Below are 16,607 nucleotides of genomic sequence, written 5' to 3'. Positions count from 1 at the left end.
AGTTGTATCTGTAAACACAACAAAGCGTATATTGGATTGGCAAGAATTAACATCCTTGAAGTTCTTTTATTGAATATGCATATCTAGGTTTTGCTTGTATGTATGTCTATACACTATGTGCATGCCTGGTACCTACCCACAGAGGCCAGAAGAGGCCATTGGATCTCCTGGAGTTACTGACAGTTGTGAACCACTGTGTGGGTCCTGGAAATCAAACCCAGGTCCTCTGAAAGAGCAGCTGAGCTATCTCTCCAGCCCCAAGTAGTGTTTCCTTTTATACCCAACTCTACATGCAAGAAAAACCTGGTTGGCCCTGTCCATCATCCTGGCCAGTATTTAATAAAGCTTGCTTCAAATTTGTCTCAAAATGGTGGTACTTGTCTTATTTCTCACCTGGTGGGGTTAACACTGCTGGTTCTGCTGTAAGCTCGAGGAAACATTTTGTTAAAAGAATTTTTTTATTGGCCCTATGGCAAACCGTATATGTATACACGTTTGATAAGCAATCCTTGATCTGTATCTCAGTTTGTCTAGAGTTGATGTCCATGTTTTACAAAGAATATATCATGACTGTATTTCTAATACCTGTTGCCCAGCTGTCTGTCCCTTTGCACATACCTATAAGTAAAGATTATAAACTTCAGGCTCTTAGGAAGCATTAAACACTTAGAGAGGACAATTAAAAGAGAATCGGTCAGCCCCCATGGACTTCTGGGAGCCTCCCCCATCCAAGGTCTCTGGCATATCCTAAAGATGTCCCACCCACCCATAGCAGTGGGGATATGGAACTTGAAGAGGCTGCCTCCTGTAGCCAGGCAGGACCCACAGTGGAGGGATAAGAATACCACACACCCACAAAACTTTCCACCCAAAATTGTCCTGTCTACAAGAAATGTAGGAAGGATAAAGATGAAACAGAGATTGAGGGAATGGTCAACCAATAACTGGCCCAACTTGGAACCCATCCCATGGGAAAGCACCAATACCTGACACTATTAATGGTACTCTACTATGCTTGTAGACAGGAGACTAGCATAATTGTCCTTTGAGAGACTCTACCCAGCAGCTGACTCAGACAGATACAGAACACCCACAGCCAAACATTGGATGGAGATTGGGGACTCTTATGGGAGAGTTGGGGGAAGGATTAAAGGCCCTGAAGGGGATAGGAACTCCACAAGAAGATCAACAGAGTCAACTAACTTGGAACCTTGGGAACTCTCAGAGACTGAACTACCAACCAAAGAGCATACACAGGCTGGATCTACCCCCCTCCCCAACATACGTAGCAGATGTGCAGCTTGGTCTTTATGAGGGTTCCCCCAAACTAACTCTAGAGCTGTTGCCTGTCTGTGGAATCCATTCCTCTAACTGGGCCGCCTTTTCTGGCCTCAGTGGGAGATGATGCACCTAGCCCTACAGAGTCTTGATGTACCAGGGTTGGGGGGGGATACCCAGGGAGCCTCCACCCTCTCAGAGGAGGAAGAAAGGGAGTAGGAGGAGGGACTTTGTGAGGGAGAAGACTGGGAAGGGGGCATCAATCAGGGTATAAAGTAAATAAATAAATAAATGAGATAAAAAAAAAGAGCAGAGGTGTCATACCTAGGTTTGGTCTTTAGATCGTAAAGTAGTCTGTAACTAGAAGGAAAATGAGGGCACCTTTGTCTTGTTTTCTGTGTTACAGCTTATTTCTTTCAAGACCTGGAATACAGAATACTAGTAGCAGTCAAGTAGTTTCAGTCAGTTTAAAATAGTATTTGAGGATCTGGTCTGAGGTCCCAATCACTTTTTTTGTTCTTATAGAAAAATATATTCTAAGTTTCAAATAGTTGACATACTGATTGAGATTGTAGTGTTACTCATTGAAAAAGAAGATGGCTGGTAATCAGACATGTTGTCTCCAGTAAGGAGCCTTACTAAATGAATTTCCAGGTGGCTCATTGTACCATAACGACTGTAACTCCATTTTTTCTAATTCTAGAACAATTATTACAGAAGGTTTTTCTTTTCTCAAGATTGTTATAATTACTTTTAATTAAAGGTGAATGTCTACTCATCCCAGAGAGGACACGGGACAAGGGACCAAATTGGCAACTCCATCCCAATTCTAGCTTGTTGACTAATGACTTTATTGGGCTTTCTTACAAAAGATGGGTGAAAGGATCCTTATTGGAGCATGAGTGACCTGCAAATAGCTGCTTTATCAAACAGCCTCATCCCAGCATGAATGATAATGTCTCCATAGCTATATAGATGGAGTTCCCCCTTGAGCTAGTCATCCATCTTCTATATGATAGTACTTTATGAGACTACATGCCTCTGAGTCACAATTATATATAGCTGCAAGGGAGGCTCAACAGGGAGAGGCTGGAATCTCAGGTGACTCGCTACCTTCTCCTATGAGAAGGCATCAATAGGCTGGATCTTGAGAAGGTCTCCGAGGTAAGCACAGTGCTCTGATTAAGATGGCAATAATGAACATAAGACAGGTTGGAAGTGGTGGGTGACACATAGGCTCTCTGGCAAACAAACCATGGTATATTGGAAAAGAGGTTTGTAATGGCTGAAAATCTAGTTTCAGTAGCAAAGTAGAACAGGAAATTTGCAAAGCCAAATAGGGAAGCAGGTCCTTAACCTATCTGAGAGACTAACTCTGCTTGGTGAGCTCTTTTCTCCCAGAGAGGGTGAGGGCAGCACAGTGGCTTGGAGCCATGGCTTAAGTCAGAGACTCACAGAAAATTGGCACTGTGCTTTTAGTGACACACACACACACACACACACACACACACACACACACACACACACACATATATATATATATATATATATATATATATATATATATATATATATATCACCTTTACCTCTAAGAGTGTGCTCCCCCACCCACCCACTCACTCCCACCTCACCCCTCTAGTATCCCCTTTCTCTGAGGCATCAAGCCTCCACAGGACCAAATGCATTTCTTCCCACTGAGGCCAGATATTTATTTTTTGGCTGTTAAGTGTTTATTGGAACTCCACTGGTGTATACAGTCTTGTATAGAGAAAGCTTGGCCTCCTCTACATGCAACACTTCACACCTCTGCTATCACAGAGGGACTACACTGTCATGTACATCGGCCAACCAAGGTGGCAGGACACACTCACTTTTGAAGCAGCTGGGTTTACTAGTCTCTGCTGATGTCAAGCTGAGTTGAAATGAGGCCAGACATTTTTTAAGAACAGCAAAGTGGAGTGGGGGTGGGGCAAAGGGGAGAGGCCAAGAGAATCCTCTCTTTTCAGCACACAACCAGTAAAGGTACTATTTTGTTTTATTTTTATGTTTTGTTTATTTATGGATGGAGGGCAGGCAGTGCACTCACGTGCACATGCATGGAGGTCACACGCACATGCACATTTTAAACTTGGTTCTTGCCCCTTCCACGCCATGAGTTCTGGGTTTGAACTCAGGTCGTCAGGTTTGACTGCAAGTGCCCTTACCCATGATGTCATCTTGCACACCTTCCAGAAATCCCATTTTAAAAATACATTGGGTCCCTTCCGGTCAGCACCAGCACCGGGTCACCTTGGGTGCGGAGTCCGCGGACATCCCCAAGGCCCCCTAGAGGACTCTCCACACGATCTTAGGACCACCTGTGAGTGGAACACAACTTCTGTTCCAATCCAATCGCACAGGACCTTACACAGCATTAGAGAAGCAGAAAAGCTGGTCTGACCAGAGTCACAAGTCCCTTCTGGTTGGCGCCAGCACTTGGTCATCTGGGCACAGAGTCAGCGGACACCCCCAAGGTCCCTAGAGACAGCTTCTGAGACAGACCCCGTTTCGGGCTCCAGACATCCGGGCATCTTCCCTGCCAGAGGAGAGGTGTCCGCCCCACCCAGAAGGGTTTTGCCTGAGCACCTGGGGGCGCCTTCTTGGTTCCAGGATCCCTCTGAGACTAGTCTGTGCAGGTGAGAGTGTGGACTACAGAAGCTAACAGCTTCTGTGACAGGCCGAAACAACAGAGCTTCTGGGACAGGTCCTGTTTCGGGCCTTCATCTTCTGCCAGGAGGGAGGTCCAAATGCCAGGTATCTGTGCACCTTCCCTATAAAAGGAGAGCTTGCCTGCAGAGAGTGCTCTGACCACTGAAACTCAGAGGAGGGAGCTAGTCTCCCAGGTCTGCTGATAGAGGCTAACAGAATCACGAGAGGAACAATTTCTAACCAGAGACAACTACAACTAACTTCAGAGATTACCAGATGGCAAAAGGCAAACATAAGAATCTAACAGAAATCAAGACCACTCACCATCATCAGAACGCAGCACTCCCCCGTTGCCCAGTCCTGGGAACCCCAACACACCCAAAAAGCTAGACCTGGATTTAAAAGCATATCTCATGATGATGGAAGAGGATATCAAGAAGGACTTTAATAACTCACGTAAAGAAATACAGGAGAACACTACTAAAGAGTTACAAGTCCTTATAGAAAAACAGCAAAACAAATCCAAACAGGTGATGGAAATGAACAAAACAGTACTAGACCTAAAAAGGGAAGTAGACACAATAAAGAAAACTCAAAGTGAGGCAACGCTGGAGATAGAAACACTAGGAAAGAAATCTGGAACCATAGATACGAGCATCAGAAACAGAATACAAGAGATGGAAGAGAGAATCTCAGGTGCAGAAGATTCCATAGAGAACATCGGAACAACAGTCAAAGAAAACGCAAAATGCAAAAAGATCCTAACTCAAAACATCCAGGAAATCCAGGACACAATGAGAAAACCAAACCTACGGATAATAGGAGTAGATGAGAATGAAGATTTTCAACTTAAGGGGCCAGAAAATATCTTCAACAAAATTATAGAAGAAAACTCCCCAAACCTAAAGAAAGAGATGCCCATGAACATACAAGAAGCCTACAGAACTCCAAATAGACTGGACCAGAAAAGAAATTCCTCCTGACACATAATAATCAGAACTGCAAATGCACTAAATAAAGATGGAATATTAAAAGCAGTAAGGGAAAAAGGTCAAGTAACATATAAAGGCAGGCCTATCAGGATTACACCAGACTTTTCACCAGAGACTATGAAAGCCAGAAGATCCTGGACAGATGTTATACAGTCACTAAGAGAGCACAAATGCCAGCCCAGGCTACTATACCCAGCCAAACTTTCAATTATCATAGATGGAGAAACCAAAGTATTCCACGACAAAACCAAATTCACACATTATCTTTCCACGAATCCAGCCCTTCAAAGGATAATAACAGAAAAAAACCAATACAAGGATGGAAACCATGCCCTAGAAAAAGCAAGAAAGTAATCCAGCAAACCTAAAAGAAGACAGCCACAAGAACAGAAAGCCAACTCTAACAACAAAAATAATAGGAAGCAACAATTACTTTTCCTTAATTTCTCTGAATATCAATGGACTATATCCCCATTAAAAAGACATAGACTAATGGACTTGCTACACAAACAAGACCCAACATTTCGCTGCATACAGGAAACCCATCTCAGGGAAAAAGACAGACACTACCTCAGAAAGAAAGGCTGGAAAACAATTTTGCAAGCAAATGGTGTGAAGAAACAAGCTGGAGTAGCCATTCGAATATTGAATAAAATCGACTTCCAACACAAAGTTATCAAAAAGACAAGGAGGGACACTTCATTCTCATCAAAGGTAAAATTCTCCAAGAAGAACTCTCAATTCTGAATATCTATGCTCAAAATGCAAAGGCAGCCACATTCATTAAAGACACTTTAGTAAAGATCAAAGCACACATTGCACCTCACACAATAATAGTGGGAGACTTCAACACACCACTCTCATCAATGGACAGATCATGGAAACAGAAACTAAACAGGGACACAGTGAAACTAACAGAAGTTATGAAACAAATGGATTTAACAGATATCTACAGAACATTTTATCCTAAAACAGAAGGATATACCTTCTTCTCAGCACCTCATGGTACCTTCTCCAAAATTGACCATATAATTGGTCACAAAACAGGCCTCAACAGATACAAAAATATTGAAATTGTCCCATGCATCCTATCAGATCACCATGGACTAAGGCTGGTCTTCAATAACAAAATAAATAATAGAAAGCCAACATTCATGAGGAAACAGAACAACACTCTTCTCAATGATACCTTGGTCAAGGAAGGAATAAAGAAAGAAATTAAAGACTTTAGTGTTTAATGAAAATGAAACCACAACATACCCAAACTTATGGGACACAATGAAAGCATTTCTAAGAGGAAAACTCATAGCTCTGAGTGCCTCCAAAAAGAAATTAGAGAGAGCACACACAAGCAGCTTGATAACAGACCTAAAAGCTCTAGAACAAAAGGAAGCAAATTCACCCAAGAGGAGTAGACTGCAGGAAATAATCAATCTCAGGGGTGAAATCAACCAAGTGGAAACAAGAAAAACTATTCAAAGAATCAACCAAACAAGGAGCTGGTTCTTTGAGAAAATCAACAAGATAGATAAACCCTTAACCAGACCCACTAGAGGGCACAGGGACAGCATCCTAATTAACAAAATCAGAAATGAAAAGGGACATAACAATAGATCCTGAAGAAATCCAAAACACCATCAGATCCTTCTACAAAAGGCTATACTCAACAAAACTGGAAAACCTGGATGAAATGAACAAATTTCTAGACAGATACCAGGTACTAAAGTTAAATCAGGATCAGGTTAATGATCTAAACAGTCCTATATCCCCTAAAGAAATAAAAAACAGTCATTAATAGTCTCCCAAACAAAAAAACCATAGGACCAGATGGGTTTAGTGCAGAGTTCTATCAGACCTTCAAAGAAGATCTAATTCCAGTTCATCACAAACTATTCCATAAAATATAAGCAGAAGGTACCCCACCCAATTCATTCTATGAAGCCTGAATTACTCTGATACCTAAACCACAGAAAGACCCAACAAAGATAGAGAACTTCAGACAAATTTCCCTTGTGAATATTGATGCAAAAATCCTCAATAAAATTCTTGCTAACCGAATCCAAGAACACATCAAAACAATCATCCATCCTGACCAAGTAGGTTTCATTCCAGGGATGCAGGGATGGTTTAATATATGGAAATCCATCAACGTAATCCACTATAGAAACAAACTCAAAGACAAAAACCACATGATCATCTCGTTAGATGCTGAGAAAGCATTTGACAAAATCCAACATCCATTTATGATAAAAGTCTTGGAAAGATCAGGAATTCAAGGCCCATACCTAAACATGATAAAAGCAATCTACAGCAAACCAGTAGCCAACATCAAAGTAAATGGTGAGAAGCTGGAAGCATTCCCACTAAAATCAGGGACTAGACAAGGCTGCCCACTTTCTCCATACCTATTCAACATTGTACTTGAAGTCCTAGCCAGAGCAACTAGACAACAAAAGGATATCAAGGGAATACAAATTTGAAAGGAAGAAGTCAAAATATCACTTTTTGCAGATGATATGATAGTATATATAAGTGACCCTAAAACATTCCACCAGAGAGCTCCTAAACCTGATAAACAGCTTCAGTGAAGTATGTGGATATAAAATTAACTCAAACAAGTCAATGGCTTTTCTGTACAGAAAGGATAAACAGGCTGAGAAAGAAATTAGGGAAACAACACCCTTCTCAATAGTCACAAATAATATAAAATACCTTGGTGTGACTCTAACTAAGGAAGTGAAAGATCTGTATGATATGATCTTCAAGTCTCTGAAGAAAGAAATTAAAGAAGATCTCAGAAGATGGAAAGATCTCCCATGCTCATGGATTGGCAGGATCAACATTATAAAAATGGCTATCTTGCCAAAAGCAATCTACAGATTCAATGCAATCCCCATCAAAATTCCAACTCAATTCTTCAACGAATTAGAAAGGGCAATCTGCAAATTCATCTGAAATAACTAGAAACCTAGGATAGCAAAAACTCTTCTCAAGGATAAAAGAACCTCTGGTGGAATCACCATGCCTGACCTAAAGCTGTACTACAGCGCAATTGTGATAAAAACTGCATGGTACTGGTATAGAGACAGACAAGTAGACCAATGGAATAGAATTGAAGACCCAGAAATGAACCCACACACCTATGGTCACTTGATCTTTGACAAGGGGGCTAAAACCATCCAGTGGAAGTAAGACAGCATTTTCAACAAATGGTGCTGGCACAACTGGCGGTTATCATGTAGAAGAATGCGAATTGATCCATTCCTATCTCCTTGTACTAAGGTCAAATCTAAGTGGATCAAGGAACTTCACATAAAACCAGAGACACTGAAACTTATAGAGGAGAAAGTGGGGAAAAGCCTGGAAGACTTGGGCACAGGGGAAAAATTCCTGAATAGAACAACAATGGCTTGTGCTGTAAGATGGAGAATCAACAAATGGGACCTCATAAAATTGCAAAGCTTCTTTCTGTAACGCAAAAGACATCATCAATAAGACAAAAAGGCCACCAACAGATTGGGAAAAGATCTTTACCAATCTTAAATCAGATAGGGGAGTAATATCCAATATATATAAAGAACTCAAGAAGGTGGACTCCAAAAAATCAAATAACCCCATTAAAAATGGGGTGCAGAGCTAAACAAAGACTTCTCACCTGAGGAATACCAAATGGCTGAGAAAAACCTGAAAAAATGTTCAACATCCTTAATTATCAGGGAAATGGAAATCAAAACAACCCTGAGATTCCATCTCACACCAGTCAGAATGGCTAAGTTCAAAAACTCAGGTGACAGCAGATGCTGGTGAGGATGTGGAGAAAGAGGAACACTCCTCCATTGTTGGTTGGATTGCAAGCTTGTACAACCATTCTGGAAATCAGTCTGGAGGTTCCTCAGAAAATTGGACATAGTACTACTGGAGGATCCCGAGATACCTCTCCTGGGCATATATCCAGAAGATATTCCAACTGGTAAGAAGGACACATGCTCCACTATGTTCATAGCAGCCTTATTTATAATAGCCAGAAGCTGGAAAGAACCCAGATGGCCCTCAACAGAGGAATGGATATAGAAAATGTGGTACATTTACAGAATGGAGTACTACTCAGCTATTAAAAATAATGAATTTATGAAATTCCTAGGCAAATGGTTGGACCTGGAGGGCATCATCCTGAGTGAGGTAACCCAATCACAAAAGAACTCACATGATATGTACTCACTGATAAGTGGATATTAGCCCAGATACTTAGAATACCCAAGATATACAATTTGTGAAACTCATGAAACTCAAGAAGAAGGAAGACCAAAGTGTGGACACTGTGCACCTTCTTAGAATTGGGAACAAAACACCCATGGAAGGAGTTACAGAGACAAAGTTTGTAGCTGAAACGAAAGGAGGGACCATCTAGAGACTGCCATATACGGGGATCCATCCCATAATCATCCTCCAAATGCTGACACCATTGCATACACTAGCAAGATTTTGCTGAAAGGACCCTGATATAGCTGTCTCTTGTGAGACTATGCCGGGACCTAGCAAACACAGAAGTGGATGCTCACAGTCAGCTATTGGATGGATCACAGGGCCCCCAATGGAGGATCTAGAGAAAGTATCCAAGGAGCTAAAGGGATCTGCAACCCTATTGTTGGAACAACATGATGTCCTAACCAGAACCCCGGAGCTCTTGTCTCTAGCTGCATATGTATCAAAAGATGGCCTAGTCGGCCATCACTGGAAAGAGAGGCCCATTGGTCACACAAACTTTATATGCCCCAGTACAGGGGAACGCCGGGGCTAAAAAGTGGGAGTGGGTGGGTAGGGGAGTTGGTGGGGAGGGTATGGGGGACTTTTGGGATAGTATTGGAAATGTAAAGGAGGAAAATAGCTATTCAAAATTATTAAAAAAAAAGTAAACCGCCACAATAGATTTCATATCAGGGACATTGATGGTGTTTTGGATATATTAGGTTAAATGTACTCTATAAATAAAATTAAAAAAAAAAAACAAAAAACCTTGGTTTAGGTATGAGGATGTATGTTTTTAACACCAATGTTTGGGTTGCAGAGGTGGGCACATCTCTTGAGCTCAAGGCCGACCTGGTCTATATAATGAATTCCAGGCAAGTCAAGGCCACAGAGTAAAATGCTATCTCTGAATATAAGAAGGAGGAGGAAGAACCGAGGAGGAGGAGCAGAAGAAGAGAAGAGAGGAGCACTTCAACCCCCCCCTCACCCCCCACGAACCCACAGTCTTTGGAAACCAAAATCAAAACACATGAAACTGACTATATGCCAAAACCTGGCTTCTAGACTGTGTGAAGTAATAGTACATCAGAAACATGCAACAGTCAATGAAGTAGAAACCTGGTTAGAGCCACAGTCTGCAGGGGGGTATAGACAAAGGTTTAAGGTGCCATGTAAGAACTCAGGCTCACAGTCAAAACCTGACCAATGAAAAGTAGCCCAGCCACTGTGACATCACAAAAGACCACTCAGGTCTGAGACCACTCAGCCTTCACAACTTGAGCCTTAGAGACAGGACCAGCATGGGATCTAACTTTATGAAGAGCTGCCAAGAGCTGTGACTGACAGCTGGGAGCCCTGAAGGATTGGCTAGAGTTGAGGCTTGAACAAGGAAACGGGCAGGGAATGCTATTCATATTGTAGACTACCCAATGCCTGCTCTTCCCTGCTGTGTTCTCATTCTCTCTTGTCTCCCCTTTCACCTCTGGTTTAAGATGTGATTATTTCTTAGTTGACTATTACTGTTAGGGGGTATCCTTTCATAGTGTTTTTGCAGTTTGCAGACAATATTCTAATCTTAGAGTAGTACTAATGATTGAGGCTGGTCCCTAGAACAAAACATACACAGAAAGATGTGTAAGTTAAAGGGCATAATTTTTCAAATGGACCTATTTGACATTCTACAGATGTTTCCAGGCAAACACTGACTAATACACATTATTTTTGGCATCTCATAGAACTTTAACATAGATTATGTAATAGGACATAAAGCAAATAGGAACAAATATAGGAAAAGTGAAATAAATACTTGTAATACAAAAAAAAATAATAATTTTCTCTAACCACAGTGGGATAAAGCTAGCCATCCACAGCCTGCGCAAAACAGAACATTCACAAGTTCATGGAGTCTGACAACATATGATTGAACAATGAACGCATCAGTAAAAAAACAAAACAAAAACCAAACAAACAAAACCAAGAAGGAATCTGAGGATTAAATACAAAGGAAACCACAAAATACAAAAACCTATGGGATATAAGGAAAGTCATCCTAACAGACAAATTCGCAGCCTATATGGGTCTTCATCAAAAATGAGATCTTAAATAAATAAATGATGATCTGCAACCCTATAGATGGAACAACATTATGAACTAACCAGTACCCCGGAGCTCTTGACTCTAGCTGCATATGTATCAAAAGATGGCCTAGTCTGCCATCACTGGAAAGAGAGGCCCATTGGACATGCAAACTTTATATGCCCCAGTACAGGGGAACGCCAGGGCCAAAAAGGGGGAGTGGGTGGGTAGGGGAGTTGGGGGGTAGGGTATGGGGGACTTTTGGGATAGCATTGGAAATGTAAATGAGGAAAATACCTAATTAAAAAAAAAAGAAAAAAAATGATGTACTTTAGGGCTTTGGAAAAACAAGAACAAGTCAAACTCTTAACTAGGAGATCAAAAGAAATAAGACCAGGCCAGAAATATATGAAATGGACATGAGAAACAGTATCAAAACCCAAGAATCAATGAAAGCCGGATTAGAGCTCAGTTGGCCGAGTGTTTGCCCAAGACGATACAACCAGCTTTGATTCTCAGAAGAGCATAAAAGAAGGTGTGATAGTAATTGCATCATTTGGAAGATGGAGGCAGAATGACTAGAAATGGAAGGACATCCTCAGCTACCTAGGAAGTTTGAGGCCCTCATAGGCTGGGGGACCATTTGTTTCTCAAAAGCAAATAAATGAAAAACACCAATATAAAGCACACGTATGCAAAATGAAATGAAACAAAACAAAAACCTAGAATCTATGAAATAAAGAGCTAGCTGATTCTTTGGAAAGTTTATTTTATTTTGAACATTAAGACAAGAAAAAGAAGTAAAAGGGATTCTAACAGGAAAAGAAGTCAAGATATTTTTTATGTGCATCTCATATGATTCTTTATGACTAAACCAGAAGACTCAACCAGAAAACTCTTAGATCTGATAAGCATTTTGAATAAAGTGCCAGGATGCATCAGTAACATAAACAAAGAAACAAACAAAAACTGAGAAAACAACTCCATTCAAGACTTGCCTTCACAGTTGCTGAGAGATAAGAAGGTACATTGTTAAAAGACTTATTTTGAATATGACGTGACCTTTGTGCTTGTGAACCCACTGCAGCACAGAACCTACATATGGATGGACTGGGTTTATCCATCCATCACATTGCTAAACTGCCTTTTCCCATTGTCCTTTCCCTAGGTCTTTTGTTTCCTCTGTTGCTAAGAGCTACTAATGGCACCATCAGCTTACCTCAGCCAGCTTGGATGCACTCTTCCAACACCTGTGACTCTAGAACTTTCCCATTTTACGTCAAGGTGTCCAGTGTGGCTGCTTTCTTTAATCAATGGATAATTGAACACTTATAAGGCATTATACCCAAAGACATACACATGAATTTTTACCACTCCTCCTGGCTCCCACCTACTGGAGAAGCTTTTTGGTTTATTTCCAATTTGCAGATTCAATGCAATCACAACTAAATTTCCAAAACAATTCTTCACAGAAATACCAAAAAATAAAATAAAACAAAACAAAAAAAAACCCAATGATAAAATACACATGGAGTCACAATAGACTCAGAATAGACAAAACAACCTTTAGCAAATACGTAATGCTGACAGTTGAAACATGCCTGGTTTCAAGTTACCTTTCAGAGCTCTGGTAACAAAATCATCCCGGTTCTGGAACATAAATAGACACAGATCAATAGAATAAAATATAGGATCCAAATATAAGCCTGTGCCAATACAGCCACCTGTTTTTGGTAAAGATGTCCAAAACTATACATTGGCGAAAACACAATGTATCCAGTAAATGGTGCTGGAAAAATCAGGTAAACATATATCAAATAATGAAGCTAGATCCCTAGTTCTAATGTTGTATAAAAATCAACTCCAAATATAAAAAAGTCTTTAATGTAAAGATCCCAAATTCTAAAACTAATGGACATAAACATAGGCAAGATTATGTTAAGATACAGGTACACGCAAATCCTTCCTAAAAAGGATTGCTTGTTCAGGAATTAGCACCAACAACTGATAGCTGGGACCTCATGAAACTGAAAAACTTTTGAACAGCAAAAGAAACACTTAAGTATATGAATGGAATGCCTACAGAATTAGAAAATCTCTGCTAAGGACATCCGGAGTGGTTTAAATAGATTGTCAACTGGACAGGGTCTAATCACCTTGGAGACAACTCTCTTGCATGACTGTGAGGGATTGTCTAGATTAGGTTAAATGACGTGGGAAGACCCACTTTAAATGTGAGTGGTAGCATCTCCTGGGCTGGGATCCTGGGCTGTATAAAAAGGAGAAAGCGATCTGAGCACCCGTATTTTCACGTTCCATGCAATGTTAACAGCTGCCTGAATCTCCTGCTGCCATGATTTCCCTGACACGGTGGACTGCATCCTAAATCCGTGAGCCATAACAAATCTCTTATCCCTTAAGTTGATTTTTGTTAGTTTTTTCAAAACCACAGAAACAGGAAAAGTAACTGTTATAACATTTGGCAGAAATTTTTATATAGAGAGCAGTTGCTCTCAACCTTCGTAATGCCGGAACCCTTTAATACAGTTCCTCATGTTGAGGTGACCCCCCAACCATAACATTATTTTCATTGCTACTTCATAAGTGTAATTTTGCTACTGCTATGTAAATATCTGTGTTTTCTCAAGGTCTTAGGCAACCCCTGTGAAAGCATTGTTTGGCCCCCAAAGGGGTTGAGAATCTCTGATATAGAGAACACAGGGAACTAGAAAAAAAACAAAAACAAAAACAAACAAACAAACAAACAGGAAGAGATTAAAAAGAAGATCAATTAAGGGACTAAGTAAATGAACAGACAATTCTTAAATGACAGAGCCCAAATGGGAATAAACATCTCTATGAAATGTGTCCAGGTGAATTTGGACTGCTTACTGGCCCGAATAAACTATAAACTCTTCGTCTCCATAGCAAGTAGATGTGCAACATGTAAGTTTTAAAAATTATTAGATGGAGAGGAATTCAGAAGATGTCAATAGAAACCCAAAGGCATTTGGTAATGTCACATTTGAATAAAAAATGCTCTTACTTTTTTGGGGGATGAGGGGTTGTTCTAGAGACCTTTTTAGGTATGGTGAGACTTACAAATGGCAGAGGAGAAATCTTTCACTTTGAACAAATTTGGTGGCACTCATGAAGGTGTCACAAAACCAGTTCTGTTCTTGGCCCTGGACCCTTAATTGAGAAGACTGGGAGCACAAGAAATGGCTCTTGGGTGTTATGCAGTGTGGGAGGGTGTCATTTTGTCCTTTGACAGGCTGACTCCAAGGCTCTGTGTTTTCAGTCCTCTCTTGTCCCTATAACTGTCTTTACTTTTTTTTTTTGAATTTTTTTATTACATATTTTCCCCAATTACATTTCCAATGCTATCCCAAAAGTCCCCCATACCCTCCCACCCCCACTTCCCTACCCACCCATTCCCATTTTTTGGCCCTGACGTTCCCCTGTACTGGGGCATGTAAAGTTTGCATGTCCAATGGGCCTCTCTTTCCAGTGATGGCCTACTAGGCCATCTTTTGATACATATGCAGCTAGAGTCAAGAGCTCCGGGGTACTGGTTAGTTCATAATGTTGTTGCACCTACAGGGTTGCAGATCTCCATGGCTCCTTGGATACTTTCTCTAGCTCCTCCATTGGGGGCCCTGTGATCAATCCAATAGCTGACTGTGAGCATCCACTTCTGTGTTTGCTAGGCCCCGGCCTAGTCTCACAAGAGACAGCTATATCAGGGCCCTTTAAGTAAAATCTTGCTAGTGTATGCAGTGGTGTCATCGTTTGGAGGCTAATTATGGGATGGATCCCTGGATATGGCAGTCTCTAGATGGTCCATCCTTTTGTCTCAGCTCCAAATTTTGTCTCTGTAACTCCTTCCATGGGTGATTGTTTCCAATTCTAAGAAGGGGCAAAGTGTCCACACTTTGGTCTTCGTTCTTCTTCAGTTTCATGTGTTTTACAAATTGTATCTTATATCTTGGGTATCCTAAGTTTCTGGGCTAATATCCACTTATCAGTGAGTACATATTGTATGAGTTCCTTTGTGATTGGGTTACCTCACTCAAGATGATGCCCTCCAGGTCCAACCATTTGCCTAGGAATTTCATAAATTCATTATTTTTAATAGCTGAGTAGTACACCATTGTGTAAATGTACCACATTTTCTGTATCCATTCCTCTGTTGAGGGCCATCTGGGTTCTTTCCAGCTTCTGGCTATTATAAATAAGGCTGCTATGAACATAGTGGAGCATGTGTCCTTCTTACCAGTTGGAATATCTTCTGGATATATGCCCAGGAGAGGTATTGCGGGATCCTCCAGTAGTACTATGTCCAATTTTCTGAGGAACCGCCAGACTGATTTCCAGAGTGGCTGTACAAGCTTGCAATCCCACCAACAATGGAGGAGTGTTCCTCTTTCTCCACATCCTCGCCAGCATCTGCTGTCATCTGAGTTTTTGAACTTAGCCATTCTGACTGGTGTGAGATGGAATCTCAGGGTTGTTTTGATTTGCATTTCCCTGATGATTAAGGATGTTGAACATTTTTTCAGGTGTTTCTCTGCCATTCGGTATTCCTCAGGTGAGAATTCTTTGTTCAGTTCTGAGCCCCATTTTTTAATGGGGTTATTTGACGTTCTGGAGTCCACCTTCTTGAGTTCTTTATATATATTGGATATTAGTCCCTTATCTGATTTAGGATAGGTAAAGATCCTTTCCCAATCTGTTGGTGTTTTTTTTTTTGTCTTATTGATGGTGTCTTTAGCCCTGCAGAAGCTTTGTAGTTTCATGAGGTCCCACTTGTCAATTCTCGATCTTACAGCACAAGCCATTACTGTTCTATTCAGGAATTTTTCCCCTGTGCCCATATCTTCAAGGCTTTTCCCCACTTTCTCCTCTATAAGTTTCAGTGTCTCTGGTTTTATGTGAAGTTCCTTGATCCACTTAGACTTGACCATAGTACAAGGAGATAGGAATGGATCGGTTCGCATTCTTCTACATGTTAACAACCAGTTGTGCCAGCACCATTTGTTGAAAATGCTGTTTTTCTTCCACTGGATGTTTTTAGCTCCCTTGTCAAAGATCAAGTGACCGTAGGTGTGTGGGTTCATTTCTGGGTCTTCAATTCTATTCCATTGGTCTATTTGTCTGTCACTATACCAGTACCATGCAGTTTTTATCACAATTGCTCTGTAGTAGAGCTTTAGGTCTGGCATGGTGATTCCACCAGAGGTTCTTTTATCCTTGTGAAGAGTTTTTGCTATCCTAGGTTTTTTGTTATTCCAGATGAATTTGCAGATTGCACTTTCTAATTCGTTG

This window comes from Mus caroli, unplaced genomic scaffold (assembly GCF_978045245.1).
Source record: "Mus caroli unplaced genomic scaffold, Mus_caroli_1 scaffold_5, whole genome shotgun sequence".
NCBI lineage: Eukaryota > Metazoa > Chordata > Mammalia > Rodentia > Muridae > Mus > Mus caroli.
This window is presented reverse-complemented; position numbering follows the sequence as displayed.